Source organism: Diprion similis, chromosome 4 (genome assembly GCF_021155765.1).
Source record: "Diprion similis isolate iyDipSimi1 chromosome 4, iyDipSimi1.1, whole genome shotgun sequence".
Classification (NCBI taxonomy): Eukaryota; Metazoa; Arthropoda; class Insecta; order Hymenoptera; family Diprionidae; genus Diprion; species Diprion similis.
This window is the reverse complement of record NC_060108.1, coordinates 13,782,587-13,798,433: the sequence shown is the minus strand read 5'-3', so window position 1 is coordinate 13,798,433 and position 15,847 is coordinate 13,782,587. Positions and strand designations below refer to the sequence as shown.

General features: G+C 42.0%; 1 protein-coding gene across 4 annotated transcripts in view; it reads left to right on the top strand.

The window, feature by feature from the left end:
• The first annotated feature begins 4,045 nt into the window (after nucleotides 1-4,045).
• Nucleotides 4,046-15,847, top strand: part of LOC124405408 (glutamate-gated chloride channel) — a 97,637-nt gene continuing 85,835 nt past the window's right edge. For all 4 annotated transcript variants that reach the window (XM_046880280.1, XM_046880279.1, XM_046880276.1 and 1 more), the window contains exon 1: nucleotides 4,046-4,204. The gene's annotated coding sequence lies outside the window, so the exon portion shown is untranslated. The remainder of the gene's footprint in view (nucleotides 4,205-15,847) is intronic.

Sequence of the window (15,847 nt, the reverse complement as noted above, 5' to 3'; positions counted from 1 at the left end):
AAAAAACGTGGGCAGTAAAATGAAGAAACGGAAACGAAAAACGTTGTGTACGTATATATATATCTATATATATATATAAGAAGCAGAAATCGCGAGTACAAGAAAAAGAGTAAATGAAAATGAAAAAAATTCAGATCGCGTGTAGAAATCTCCGGACTGCAGCAGCTGCTCGCTGCTCGCTGCTCGCTTATCCCGCACGTTTTACGTACCCACGTCTACCTCTTCGCCTATTCAGTTTTATCACCCACGGAGTAGCGCAGCACGCCAGCTTTCAAAGGATGCAGGGTAAATCCACATGCACGTGGCCGGAGAACTCGTCTTGAATGAAACAAAACCGTGGAGAATAAAACTCGAGGAATATAAGAAATGGCAGTAGCCGCGGAAGAATTAAGGAGAAAAGAGGATAAACGTGAATAACGGTACAACCCACGACCGAGTAATTCGCACAATGCGAAAAATGCCATTTCTTGTAATTATACATGTTGGTAGAAAGTTCTAGCGGAATAGGTATCGGTACGCAATAACGATTTCAATATTGTTGAAATAGCGCAAGAAAACGTGGCAATATTTCATATTCAGTCTGATTTTAGCTGTTGATATTATATTCATTGGTTATCGGAACGTAAAAAATATCCTCGTTTAGTTATAACTGACTAAAATTTTTCAGTTCAATAGGCTTTTATACAGGGAACATCGGTTTGGTGTCCCTCTCTGATTTCGTTGGGACTCACGTATGTTGTAGAACATTGAAAACTAAGAGACACGTATTTTTTTATCTGCGGGAAAACGGTTTAGAGGGGTAAAAACGACCCCCAAAGATAGGCACCCATCGAGGTGATTTCTTGATGCGATTGATGGATTTGAATGAAATTATAACGCTGAAGTTTTTCTATTCATTAAGAAAATATTTCAGAGTTGGTTTCATTCGAATACGTGAAGTTAGAGAGGGAATCGAATAGAATAGAATGGGATTTAATAATATCCATATGAATGTTGGTAAATGGTTAGAGCAAGGTACAGAAAGAACTTGAGACTAATTATGATTGCAGGGCTAAAACTAAAGCTAAGTATAAAACTAAGTACAAGTTAAAGAGAGAGCAAGGAGCAAGGGAAAGAAAAAGAGCCAACATCAAGTGACTTTTGGGATTTGGATCATTCATTTTGAATTTTCAAATTCTAAATTCAGAGGCAAAGTCAGCGACCCAAGAAGCCTTCCCAGTACAAAACTTTATCGAAATCCGTTCGGTAGATTTAACGTGCCCCTAGAGTGGTTAAATGGGGATATCCACCCTCTTTCGGGCACGGTTTAGAGTCGAGATAAAAGTCTGGAAAAATGAGTAAATTATTTTTGAATTACTTAGGGCCGATTTGGGGGTTGAGTCGGTCAAAATTCAGAAACGATTTTTTTAAGTACCACCCTAATAGACATAGATACAAGTTCTATTCTCGCGTATCACGTTTGCCGGCACCGCGTCGCGAGGTAAAACTGCATATTCTTCTATCTCTTCTGTTCTTCAAACTTTGAAATCCAAACATTATTTCGTTCCATTTTATCAGGAGAACGTTCTCCTCTGATCTCTGGCCGGCGAATTTGATTCATCCCTCGAATGATTTGGGATTGGCCAATTTTCTATAACTTGACCACGTTTCGAAGTTTTGCAGATGATCTGAAGGGGGGAGACGAAAAAATGGCCATCGCTTATCGACAGAATACTCTACGTGTGCGTGTATAAGATAGAGAGAGAGAGAGAGAGAATGTGTGAGCGAGGATGGGGTGAAAGGGAAGAAAGGAAAGTATCAACATAAAATCTCCATCCGCCCTCGATTTAAACACGTTTGTTGACATCTGTCAGTGCGCCGAACCTTCGGGCCTGTTCAAACCTTGCACCTCAAGACCTGAGACCCTTGGATCCATCGATACACGTGGGTATGTGTCGGGTGTACCCTGCCATTTGAAGAATGTCTTTCCCGAGGCTTCGGCACACCTCGTAAACAGCGAATGCTACTCGAAGGCTGTTCGTCCGCTGTCCCAAAATACGGTTTCGGATCTAGTCTATTATTCAAATTCGAAATGGAAAGGCGAGGCCGAGGAGAACTGCCGGGTAGGATTCGCCGGTGGCGATTTTTACCCCTTATTTATCGAAGCACCTTCTTCGTATAATCGAGTCAGTTCACCTCGGCGGCACCGTGCGATTCGTGAAATATCATGAAATAAGCTGAGCGCGAGGATCAGGCCTTCTCATTATCGATGTAACCAAGTTTCGCCTGTGACACACAGCCGGGAGTTTACCTGACGCAAATAAATTCGACGAACAAAGATCCTTTTGAATATCTCTCGCTGTTCTCTCAGTCAGTCGTGGCGAACTCCGTATAGATATGCAATTTCATCGCCGACGGCGGCTAAGTGGGGTCGGAGCTAATTTCAGACGAACAAAGATTTGCTTCGATCAAATGAACCTGAAATTTATTATATTATACTCATCCAATGTTTCATCAGGGATTGTGCTGCTGCAGTATTTCAGAAGAATTATAAGAAGTATCTGATTTTGAAAGCGCGGGCTACGCGACTGTAAGAAACGATCGTAAATCCATTTCACAAGGCACTTTACCCCAGTAATATTTCTCACTGTTTTTTCAACATAGCCAGTGAAATCGTTTAGGGATTATAAGTTGTGGAAAAAAGCCTCAGCGATCAAGCCCCAATTATTTTTGCATTTATCGGTAAAACGCGGTGCGATTCCGACCGTTCGACGAGCATGATTTCTTTCGCTTTGCAATTTGGATAGTAATTTTAGATAATTTAAGACTTTTGCTTCGAATTGAACGGGAAATGACAATTTTTCTCTCTATCGAGTTTCACGTTTTCTTCGTGGTTTGTTTTTCATTTAAAAATGGGATCGATATTTAGACATTTTTCCCAATTTTTCGTACTCCGTGCAATGGAAGATTGAACAAATTAATCCAACGTGACAGAGACGCGTTAAATTTGACGAATGAGGGTTGCAATCTTACTTCGAAGCAGTCGATCTCTTAGGGAGATAAAAAAAAAGTTGATGCTCCGCCTTGATTATAGATAAGCACCGATGCTTCCCTCGTCATTTTTATGACCTAAAGATCGTCGCCGATTGATAATAGTAAAAAATATTGAAATAATAAAACTGCAATACTTCGTAAGCTTCAAGGTTTTTTCTTTCCACTGGTCTGATTTCGAGGTCCGTATTACAGGTGGAGAAAATGCGGATAAAGAAAAAAGTTAATCGAAACAGACGTACCGTTTCAGTTGAATAATTCAAAACTTTCAAAAGCGTGGTATAAAGCTTTTTTTCATTCTAGATCGAAAAACGATCTTTGATAGTTCGGAAAATTGATGATGATTTTGTTTTGTAAAAAATAGTAATCAGCTAATTATTTGAGCATAATCGAGGAGTGATGATGATTGATATGTTCGTCCTAAACCGAGAATTAAGAGATTATTTATCCCCCTAATAAGAAAGATGTCGATAAGCTGATCATTGACGAAAAAACGAGATTACATTCGATAAGACAAAGGTGCGTGTCACGCATCGACACTTCGATGATTCTGTAAATAAAATTTCTCAAACTCTGGATAAAGCGAGACCGATTTTTGTAGAGAATGGACTGCGCTCGTCGGCTTGTGTATATCCACAATTTCTGGGCGAAGGACGGGTAATTGAGAAGGCGAGGTTAAGCAGGCCTCGGGGTGACGACAGGCGGAGAAGCCCCCGCACTCTCAGCATCCTCGTAGGTGGATGGCGTGTAAGGACGAAGAAGAGACGCGAACGAACCTGCAGGAGGCGGACCAGACGAGCAGAACCTTCGTCGAGTGAAGAACGCGGCGTTCGGAGTTTAGGGGAGGCGGGTAGGCGGGGAGAAGGAGGAACTCGAGGGAGAGGACGGAGATTTCATCCCTCTTCGGCATGACGTCACGTTGCTAAAGCGACGCGCCGACGCTGGGCGTCTGCGTGGGTCGGGCGGCCGTCTGGGACGAAATCAATAGTGTGCCAGGAGCCAGGTAGTCGGTGTGAGTGGCTGTGGAACTCGGATCAGCAGCAGTCCTGGAGCCGACCCCTAGGAGGTAGGACAAGACTCCGTCGTCTGAGCGCATCGCTGACCGTGGAGAGGCCATGCCAGCCCCGCCACACCGGACGCACGTCATCGCCTAGAACCGCCACAGCCTCACCAGGTAAGCTAGTCGCGCTTTTCCCTGCATCCTTAGTTTTCTTTCCTCTGTTTTTATTTCCTTTCCTTTCCCTCCTCGTCCTGCTGGTCCTCTCTGCCACCGTCGACGACGGATATCGAGTCGCCCTGATATCCAGCCGCGACCCGCCTTCCTGCACCCGCACTCTCTCACACGGGACGACTTCTCCTTGGTGAAAGTACCTGCACCCCGTTTGCGCGGGATACGGAAAGCTCGTGCAGTTCTCAAAACCGTTCGCACCGCGTTACAAAATTCCCGTAAAACCAACCAAGTGTTAAATTTATAGTTACTCGCGATGGTTGGAGAGTACATATCTAGGTTAGTCAGCGCGTAAACACCGAGTTGTCGTACTTGTGGAGCACCTCGTTATTATTCTGCGTCACCGTTGTGTCCTCTATTTTCGTTTATCACCTCTTCCGTCGCGCACCAACAACAAGACGACGAAAGTGGAATTAAAAGCTCGCTTTTTCATCCCCGACGATTCTTGCGATCTATCCTTGCACACTCCACCTTCTTTTTTGTTTCCTCCTTTTCTTCTACTTCTTCTTCTACTGACATTATAATTCGTCGATAACAATTCATCACGGGCGGATCGTTGTTCGTGTTATATAGTCTGTACTTTTTAAACATTTAAGAAGCTTTGATGGATCGACGTCCCGCGCAGGCTGCAAGCTCATTACAAGCTACACCATCCGTCCAGGATTAAACGGTGTTCCTCAATAGAGGTTTGATCAAACCTGATAACGAATCCGTGTCTCGGTATAAAGTGATTGAATTTTTAATCTTTCGGTGAGAGATGACCGCCGAAGGGGGTGGAGGGGGGGGGGGGGTGCTTCTTGTTACGCTAATTTGGTGAAAATGAAAAACGTTCGTTCAACATTCGAGGAGACGTTGGCAACGGATTAAAGGGCAAAAGACACAAGTGTAAGCAGCTCATCGCCACCTTGTGCACCACTGATACTCCCGACGACGACGCGATCGAACCGATAAGCAACGAGATAGGCCATGCCTCCGATCCAATACCATTACGAACATCAATTTGTCGTATCAACTACCGTCAATCATACTTCCTCTTTGATTTACTGCCACCCCGCTCACATGTCGTTTCTATACACGCCTACGCCTTTCGAATGGCTCCCGGCCCCGGGTTACGATGATAGACCCACACCTACGTACCCCGCCTACAATGTGTGTGAATTAACATTTTCGTATGTGAGTGTGAAGGACCTCTTCGGCACACAACCCACGGACTGTTGCCTGCGTTTAAAGATGTCGTTAAAACCGACAGGCCTCGACGACCTCGAAATTATTTACCAGATGGGCGAGAAAGAGCGATTTTTTTTCCCTTCCCCCTCCCCTGTACCCTCACAGTCACCCTTACCCGGCCGCGTTTATTTCCTCGCTTTTTATGTTCAATTGATCGATTCTTAAACACGTATTTGATGCACACACAGGCACGTATATGTACGTAAACGAGAATTAAATTCGGTACATTCAGCGCGCATTTTTAGAATTGGTTTCGCGATTGAAAAATTTCTGTCAACTTGCCAAGCTGATTTCACCGGATACCCGAGTCAGCCTGGACGTGTCGTCACGTGACCGTTTTATCCATATTTAACTGCAGTCCTCGATATCTTATTTCGTCCTGATTATAACGACGTCGTTCAATACGGTATATTATTTGAATGGAATTTTTTATTCGTTTCGATTGGCAACATTGTAGGACAAGGATAAATTTTGTCACAAGTTTTATTTGTTGTTACTTTTTCACCCCTGTTATGGAAATGTAAATTCTTTTCCCTGTGAATTTTTCCGTAAATAAACAGAGCTGTCAAACCGTATTTACGATTTATTTGATCGCGATTTCATTGTCTTCAGGATTATTCAAGTGCCAATTATACGGGGAATGTTACGGGGAATGTTACGGGGAAGTGAAACGCTGTGATATAAAAACTGTGAAAATGAGAGTAGCTTGTGACTCAGAACTCTAGAAGAGAGCGGGAGAAGAAAGAAGAAAAAAGAAAGTTGCAAAAACTGCAGGGCGGGATTCGAAGCGTCACGAGGAATCCCGTGGCAGACATGTCGAGAATCCGAAAGCTTCGCTTTTAATAATTCCCACTCTGAAAGTAAGCGCGCGGTGCAGCAGCGGCAGCTTGCAGAGCCGTTATCGCCCGGAGACGTTTCCCGGCTATACAGTAATAGAGTATCAGGCTCAAGTTGTGCCGGCGTTAAAAAATTGAGTAGAGCATTAAATTTTGAGGAACAAGGTCGGCCGGTTGAGGTCGCCTCGAGACTCCCTCTTTCCTCGTAAAGATCAACCCTTCACGTGACAGGGTGGTCACAAACCTGGAAAATCTGGAAAACCTGGAAATATCAGGGGGTTTTCCATCACGGGAATTAGAATGATTTTTTGAGGTAACAAGTTGACTCGAACTAACTTTTTTCTACATTATATGTATTTTTCTTCGATTCGAATTGAATTTTAATCCAATGTGTAGAGTCTGATTTGGATTTTAATAACTTAACAGAACTGGGAAAAGTGATGGAATTTTTTGTCAAAAACATTGTGGTCACCCTGTAGGGAGGATTTATTCTGGGTTTGATTACCCTGCAGCAGTCCCTGCATCGCACCTGCAGACCCTCCGACACTCGGAACTGATAAAATAGAGCGGAAGGAGGTGAGGATCGCGGGGAAAGTGAAAAAGCTCTGCCCGGTTTTTGCCCCGCGTCGTTACATTAACGGCCATGCATACGTAGGCGCGTTTCCGAGATAATCGAGGGCCCCAGGCACGTAGGTATGTACCAACATCGACACACCGGTTTCGATTGATTAAACTCCATGCACCGTTAATAATTGGATGGCGTGAGTCAGGCTCCAGCTAGTTGAGCCCATGCCGCCTCTGCCACCCTTAGCAGCTCAGGTTTCGATCAATCTGCGGAATCGTGTTCACGCCCGACGTTTACCACCACTACACCATGACCAGTTTACCATCCGATCTCTCAACCTCGGCTTGCTTGCTTGCTTGCTTGCTTGCTTGCTTGTGCGCAGAGCGAAGCAGGAAAATTTTTCGTCCCGTTCGTTCCAAGGAACCTTGCAGGATTAGCTGATGAGCCACTTTTTCTATGTGCTTTTTTGCCGCCCGTTAACGTCGCTACTTTTCCCCGTCCCTCGTTCTTTGTTGGAAAAATTATCGCTGAACCGGCGATCGATGGTTGTTCGGAAAACTCAGTTTTCGACAATTTTTGGCCTAGGATTATTTAATCGACGTTCAATTTTTACGTATAATCTATGATAAATTAAGAAACTTGAAATACCTATTGCGGGGTATTTTTGATCAAGTTTGAAATTTTACTTAGATAAGTTTTTGCTACTAATAACCTTGGCGAAACGAATCTGAGTGAGCGAATTCTACCAATACAAGGCTACATGAAGTATCAGGAATTTTGGGAAAGCTTTCGTGATTCGAATGTTCAAAATGATTAAACTTTGATGTTTTTGATTCGATTCCAATGTCTTTGGGCTAATTTTGTTCAGCATAGATCGAGTTCGACTAGAGAAAAAATATTATAAGTAGTTACATCCAGACTTTATGGAAAATTTTTTATCAGAAGAGTACCTACAACAGATGTTTGTCAACAATTAAATCTGCACGTTACGACAATGGAACTTTTTTACAAATTGTTATTTCATCTTACAGTTTGCGCTGTTCGAATATGCTTGGTTTAATTTCTGACAAATGAAATTGCTGCAGATATTTAAAACGGATTTTTCTTTTTTCCCAACGAACTGTCCGGTACATCCCTAAAACCCTGTTGGACGATTCGATTAACGAATGAAAAATCATCGTCAGAGCTGAATACCGATTATTTCATCACGCACACGCATTTCCAATTGGGCTTTAATTTCGAGCTTCCAATCGGATGGTCAAAGCCGAGCGTAAAAAGTGACGACTTGGTTCACCCGCTGGCACAAAAATGTGCAATATATTTCACTCTCCGAATGTTAACAATCCCATTTAAACCCCGGCACAACAAACAAGAAATAGAAATTGAACGCGCTTTCACGATTGTTGAAAAAAATTCGTTCACCTGATTCCGAAACGCAGATCTGCAGACATCGCGATCGTGGAATTCGTCGGCTATTAAATACTTCGTAACGAGAGTGAACGGTATTTGGTTGTACATACCTTCGCACCCAGCATCCATACATCCGTACATATAATACAAAGATATTCTGAAACGGAATAATTCAATTCGAGGCGAGGAGATCCCTCCGTCTCGGAATTCGACGGAACGGATTGCTGATTTCGAAAGCATGTCGGCAGTTATTTCGCGGGAATTCCCCCAAAACCACCCTCCGATCCCCGCAAAAAATTTTCCCACCTTCTCGCGCCCCCGGAAACGACTCTTATTTATTCTCACCTATACGGACAGGCGTTAGTGTCGACCTCACCTTCTGTGTTATTATACCGTACACATCGCGATGCGATCATCATCCCACGGTGTAGTGCTTGCATCTAACTACCCGACGTGACGAGATACTCTTGAAGCTTTGTGGACAGGCGTCAATAGCTTAATTAGAACCTGGATTATTATCAGTTACCGGGACGGGTATATCGCATCGTTATACAACTACGGGCGAGAACTTTGGTCAATTGTGTACATCCGTTTTGTTATATATATATATATATATATATATATATATATATATATATATATATATATATATATATATATATATATATATATATATATATAGGCACGTGGTCCGCGTATATTATGTGCACGTATAAATTAGAAACCGTAGAGGCTTGGATATAAATATATATATATACATATATATATATATATATATATATATATATATATATATATATATATATATATATATATATATGTATAATACGTGGACATTCGTCAGAGTGAAACTTATCTCGGGTTATTTATACAACTTTCCTCCGTAACGACGCGTTCCTTATTTACTTTTTTTTTTCATTTTTTTTCTACCCCTCATGTATCTCACCCCCCTCCACCCTTCCCCCCGCTTCTTATTCATCCGGGAATATCATGTGTCTGAAGAGAGTAGCACAAAAAAAAAAAAAACAAAAAAAAAAAAAAAAATAGAAAGAAGAAGAAACGAAGAGATTGAAATTTAGCTAGCGAGGTAAAATTTTTTTCTTAATTTTTTTTTTTTTTTATCTTTCGGTTCATTCTCTTTTTTCTATTCACCCCATCGTCTGTAACGAAGCATAATATATGTGTGGTGTGTAATAACGGTTCTGAAAGCAGCGCGTGACATTGTTGAAAATGGAATGTTTTCGAAGAGCTTCAACCCTTTACCGAATAAAATCCGTTCCTTCTCGCACCTGCAGCCTCCTGCAGAGGTAAGACTTTAATTAAGACTATGAGTGAATTTTTGAAAGCAGTTATTCTAATCATAACAACCCTTGGGCGTAACGAGCGCTGGAACCAGTCTCTGACGTTTTACTGTAAAAGCCCGTAGAACTCACTTGAAATTCTCACGGAGTTTGTAGAGTCGCAGAGAGAATTGGCAATTTTCGCGGTACCTATCGCAGTTCCGCTGTACGCAAGACCCGTGCCGAAATAATTTCGAAAGTGTCATCCGAGGGTGAAAACGGTGCGGTGAAATCGCAACGCAACCGAACGTGTGACGCATTCGGACTTCATTTTGTGCCGCGGAATTTTCCTTCGTCATTTAACAAATGTACGCTGGGATAAGAATTTGTTTCATTAAATGAAAACAAAACAAAATTTTCTTTCAAACGATAAAATGTTTACCTTCAACTTTCATATCGATTTAGATTTCTTGTTGATATAACGAAACGAACTCGTTACCTGGATTGTTATTAAAACGTTTAGTTAAACTCAATGAATATTCACTTGGTTACGATAAATTTTCATTACTCCGAGATAATTTTCACTTTCAAATTGTTTTATCAATATTATAACACCGATCAACAAGATTTTTCTGCCTAAGTAATGCATGCTGTGAAAAGTAAAGAAAATCGTTATTATTCTTCGAAAACTTAAGCTTTTTTTGTGACTCGAAGAGTAAATATTTTCATTTTTATTTGATAAAAGAAAACTTAATCAAATCGCTTGCCAGTAATTCTTTCAATAAAAGTAAGACCAAACTTATCAACTGTAAGACGGGCTTATTTTTTTAATATATTTACTGAAAATCGGTAATCTTAAGTTGATATTTAAATGACTACAGCTTCTATTTCTCGTCTCACGATTACATAGACTCAATTACTTTTCCATATTAGCATAAAATCGGTACCTTTTTTCGTAATTGGACCTTCTCAAAAAGAAAAAGAAAAAAGTTTTTATTTCTCCTCCGGTGTAATTTGCGACTATTATATTGCCGTTAATTTATTTCTACGTATAATAATAGGGATGAAAGAAAATGTTTCTGTTTTAAACGAAACAATTGATATTGAAATTCAAATAACAAGCTTACAATTGCATCAAGCGTAGATTAAATTTCGTAAACTGTAAAAGATGTGAAATAAGTTTATTTATTTATTTAAATGCAATAAACGTTTCACCTCATCGGCGACGGTTAACCGTCGGAGTCACATAATTGGCACGCTAGAATGGTTAGCCGTGTCTGCCGAAGAGTGCGGGATCATTTCTGGGAGAAACGTTTGCCTCTTACCGACTGTTAGACTGAGATCCCATTATTGATATCGGATCAGATCGATATCGGGCTGCCAACAGTGTTTTCGACGAGCCAAGAATAGTTGGGATTCAAGTGCTGCACCCCCGGCCCGGCTTACGTGACGGGGAATAGGGCCTGCCGGGGAGTCAAATCCAATACGATACTTAACTCCATTTAGTTCAATATATCTATGATGCCAGGAGGGCATCCAACCTGCCAATCCTGCCGCGTGTAAAACCCGAATAGCGTCAAATTGGTCGTCCGATTTTTACTCCCCTATTTTGCGCGATCCGAAATGGGACGACGCGACGGAGACGACGGCCTTTGGTGAAATTCTTCATCGATTCTCATCAAGAAGAACTTCTTCAGCGTCCCTTTGAGTGTAGATTAGGAAATACACCGCGAACCCGATAATCACCTCATGCGGAAAATCGAGGCACAGAGAGATTAATTATTTCTCTCTACAGATAGTGGAATCCGATCGAATTGCTTACTTTTCTCACAACTGTAGTGTGTAGGTATATATTCAAGTCGACGGTTAAAACTTGCCGTTTATATAATTATATCTAATTCCACCTCGGTTTGTCATCGACGAATTTCTCTCTCTCTATCTCTATCTCTATCTCTATCTCCATTTCTATTCGCAACGCTTGCATTGTCCAAATTTTCGGCACAAATGGCAATATACATATATACATATATATGGATGGAATAATGCCCTTTCTTTTCCATTGAATTATACATATGTGTCAGTGAATAGCGTATTCCCTCGCAATTATAACCCCTGTTCGAATTATCTCCGCGCAAATTCGATTCCTGTAGATTCTATGTTAACGTTCCTGAACGCCTAATGCCATGAAGTTTGGCGATCCTTGATTTTCGACTTTTTATACCTTCTTGTTAAACGAAACAATTTACCAAAGTGATATCAGAATTTTTGCATCCCAAATCGCGTGTAAATTATTCAACCTTGCGATTATCAATCTGCGTCCGTCGACAGGAGACGGACAAGGTTTTTCACCATTTCTTCGTGGACAAACGATGTCAGCTGCGGTGACGGAAACAGGAAGCTGGCTTGTGTGCATGTGTGTGTGTGTATATATTTATTTATATATATGTATATATATATATATATGCACACACACACACGTTGTACGTATATTTACAGGATACAACTCGGAAGTGAGGCGATAGTAGCACTTAACGAAACGAGAAGGGGCTAAAACTTGCCACGTATACAAATATGAACGAATTTTTGTTTCGTTTTGCTCCTTCTGCTTTCTTCTTTCTGCTCGTCAGCATCGACCCTTGTCTCTATTTTTTTTTTTTTTTTCTTCTTATTCTTTATTTGCTTTCATTTTTTTCTTTCCTTCTTCCTATTTTTTCCTTCTTCATCTTCTTATACTTCTGACGTTGCTGAAATCTTTATAATCGTGGACATTCGAGCGCTCACGTCACAAGGTTATCGATATGAAAAATGCATTGCGAGAAAACTTGTAGGTAGCTCTGTGATGTTTGTAAATTATAGTAGACTGAAAGTAAGGTTTCCAAGCGCTATTATATATTCATGGAATAATCGTAGGGGCCGTCGACCTATATGATAGTTGGAAAATTGAAAAGGGTTTCGAAATCAAGTGCGATGGAATTGATCGCTGATTATTGCAGGAGAATGACTGGGGATTTTTATCGTTTGGTAGAATTTATCCCAAGTCGAGTAGCAAAATTGAGTGAAAATCTATTTACCCTGTAAAAAGCGGGTCTGTTTGAAAAGAATGAAAACGAAAAAATGACAACGAAATAGAAACCGATGCTGGAAATTGGAGAACCGGGCGATTTCTACTCGATCGTAAGATCGATTTATTCGAAATTTTCTCACCGGTTATACGTTATACGTCACTTTTTACCTTGCAGTTAAACTTTGTCTTCCACTAACGATTTTCCATAAACTGTAACTACGAGTGTCCGACCGCGTTGCAGAGACAGTCGTATAAGTTATAATTTGGATTTTTTTTTCACCAACTTTTGGAAAGTTCCTCTCGGTTACGCAGACCGAAGGGCCATAAATCCGATTTGTGAAGTTGAGTTGATAGTTTTTGATTCCATTAGGTATACGTGTTTCGTATAAACGGATACAATCAGCTAATTGCTCGAGGGCATGGAAAATATTCACTGTATATAGAACGACGTAAGCGACGGAGTGGGGCGGGGGGGGTGAAACAAGGGGTGAAAGAAAAAGAACAAACATTGAGAAGGAATTCGCCCTTTCGTTGGAGAATTTTAAACGGGCGTGTGATTTTCGCCTCCTTTTCACTCTCCGTGTTTTTTCTTTTCATGCGTATACATATATGTATATTCCGAAGACACCGCAACGAGTTCGGTATTTGATCGCAAGAAGGAAACGAATATGAAATTCCGTTCATTCGTGTTCGTCTGCACATCCAGGCAAACCGTAATTGGAAGTGCGCGGGTGAAATAAAAAAAAAGGAGGAAGAAAAAAGAAAAAAATGTTTCCGTGGAAATTTTTCCCTGCTTGTAGATATATCCCGTTCGTGCCCGTGTGCGCGTGTGTGTTTGTGTGGATGTCGTGAGATGTGAAAAAAGACGATAAAGAAAAGGAGCAAGAGATGGAACGGTACACCCACCCACCCACCCACACATACATACAAACACAAACACACACTTTCAAGACGCATTGATTTTCACGCTGAAACAAACAGTGTCGTATATATAGATACATGTACCCGTATATAACGCATGGCGTCAGGGAGACGGAGTGTATAGCGACGATTGAAAAGTGCTGTAAAAATTGGTTAACACACAAAAACCCCGGGATGCTCATGATATATATGTATAATGTGTATATACCTGTATGTATATATGTACAGATGTATATTTCGGTTGCTCCTTTCGCGGGTATTCAAACATAACGTTATTTTTCTTCCGGGGATCGGAAAGGCTTGATTTTTTTCTGCTCTTCTTTCTTATTTCTTTCTCTCGGTTCCGCTTGAGGCCGACGGCCAACGACAAGACCTGCCGCAACCCCTTTGCGTACTTGCTCACCTTGCTCACCTCGTTTCGTCCTGGGTAAAAATCGGCTGTTCCATTGGGAGACAACTGAGTGGGTGGAAACGGAAGTGAAATAAAGGTACAATCAGTTGCGTGACAGCTCTGTAACCTTCTCGTAGTTCGGAATCCCTTATAGGAGTTACCCGATCCTCGGCACGCACGCCACCTCAACCGCCTCTAATTTCCTGAATTTGTTATTCATCCGTTGTTTATTCACCGTTTCCGAGTAGCGGGTTGTATACAGGTTGAAAATGGGACACGCGATCAAACCGGAACGACGCCCAGCGGAGACTCCGCAAGTTCATTTATTTTTCACCATTTAACGGCTGGTAGGAAAAGGGGAATAGCATGGAACTGTGAGGACGAGAAGAAGAAGAAGAAGAAGAAGAAGAAGAAGAAGACGATAAAGAAGTAGGACCGCGTTATTTGGTCTCGGACGCAATCCCGAGCAACGAATTATAAGGGTCGAAGAACGATAAATTGTAACCATCGTCCAGGTCGCGCGCTTTTAGATCCGCCGAGGAGCTTTTATCACTGGAATATAAATACCGAGTATGTGCGCCGTGGAATAATCTATTCCATCGGTTCCGCTGCTCTAGATGTTGTTCCGATTCCCGGACGACGTCTCCTTCGATCATCCGCACGTTTTCCCGTCTACCTACTTTTTCCATTTGAGAGAAGAAAATTCGCGAAATTCGCTCCTCGGAATAGCTCTTCTTGTAGACCAGCTTGCGGTTTATGGTACCGGGTAAGTGCAACCCTTCGTCACCTCCTGTAAACGGGGCGGACTGATCCAACCACGGTCACACGACACCCACCTACGTATACTATAGACCAGCCGTGGCGCCCGTGTCGATTCGATAGATACACTCGACAAATGCGTGCGTGATACAAAACGCGGTGTCTCAACCCCCATGACTAGGTGGCTAAGGTTTCAGGCGCCGTGTCGTACAATTAATGTACACACATCCGTGCCTCTTCGAAATGAGCGCACGCAGAAACTGATGGGAGGGAAAAGTAAGGGGTCGGTTGTGGCAACGAAGTTTAACTAACGCCAACCGCAGTCGTATATATGTATAAATAGACTACGACCAAGTTTGTAGGCAAACTGTAATATCCTAAAATTCAAATGAGTATTCAAACTATTCGTATAATGTCTGGTTATTCGTATCATATAATACGCCTTTCCCATGTTACACACACATACACACATACACACACACCTCGAGAGATACGAAACACCAGATGTATTTACGCGCATAATACGGTTGCGGTCACCGCCCAGCACTCCACAAAGCTGCGGCTCTCACAAGGCTGTATCTCCCTTATTCACAGGGGGCCGATGTTTGGCTGTGTGAGGTATTTTCAAGTACTTTGACTTCTCGAGGAACCCTTATCGACGGAAACGGAATTGGTTTTAGGCTATCGAGATACAACGAACAGAGTTATTCCCCGAGCAGAATACTTTCTTTTTTCATCATCCGTCGGGCGGCTGATATTACGACGAATCCGACAAGCCCTTTTTCGTTGATTTCGGTCCAGTCGATCGGCAGATATTGGACTTTAAAATCTAAGAGCAGCTCCACTCGCGTTTGCTGCAAGCTACTCGCGCAAGCTGAAAGCTGCTCGCGCGCTTTAAACCGTCGTATCTCCGAATCGGTTCTTCCAAATTGGGCGTGCGAGGGCTTGTTGGATTCGTCTTGAGGTCAGGCTCTTCGTGAAGGTTCTGCCCATCGATGAAAAAAACGTCAGTATTGAGACTAGAGTAAAAGTAAGAAGACAGAATTTGCGTTCGTGCAAATAAATAAATTCCCGATATGACGGAAAGAATTTAAACAGAAAATCTATAGGGCGAGACGAGCTGTTCGAACCTTCGA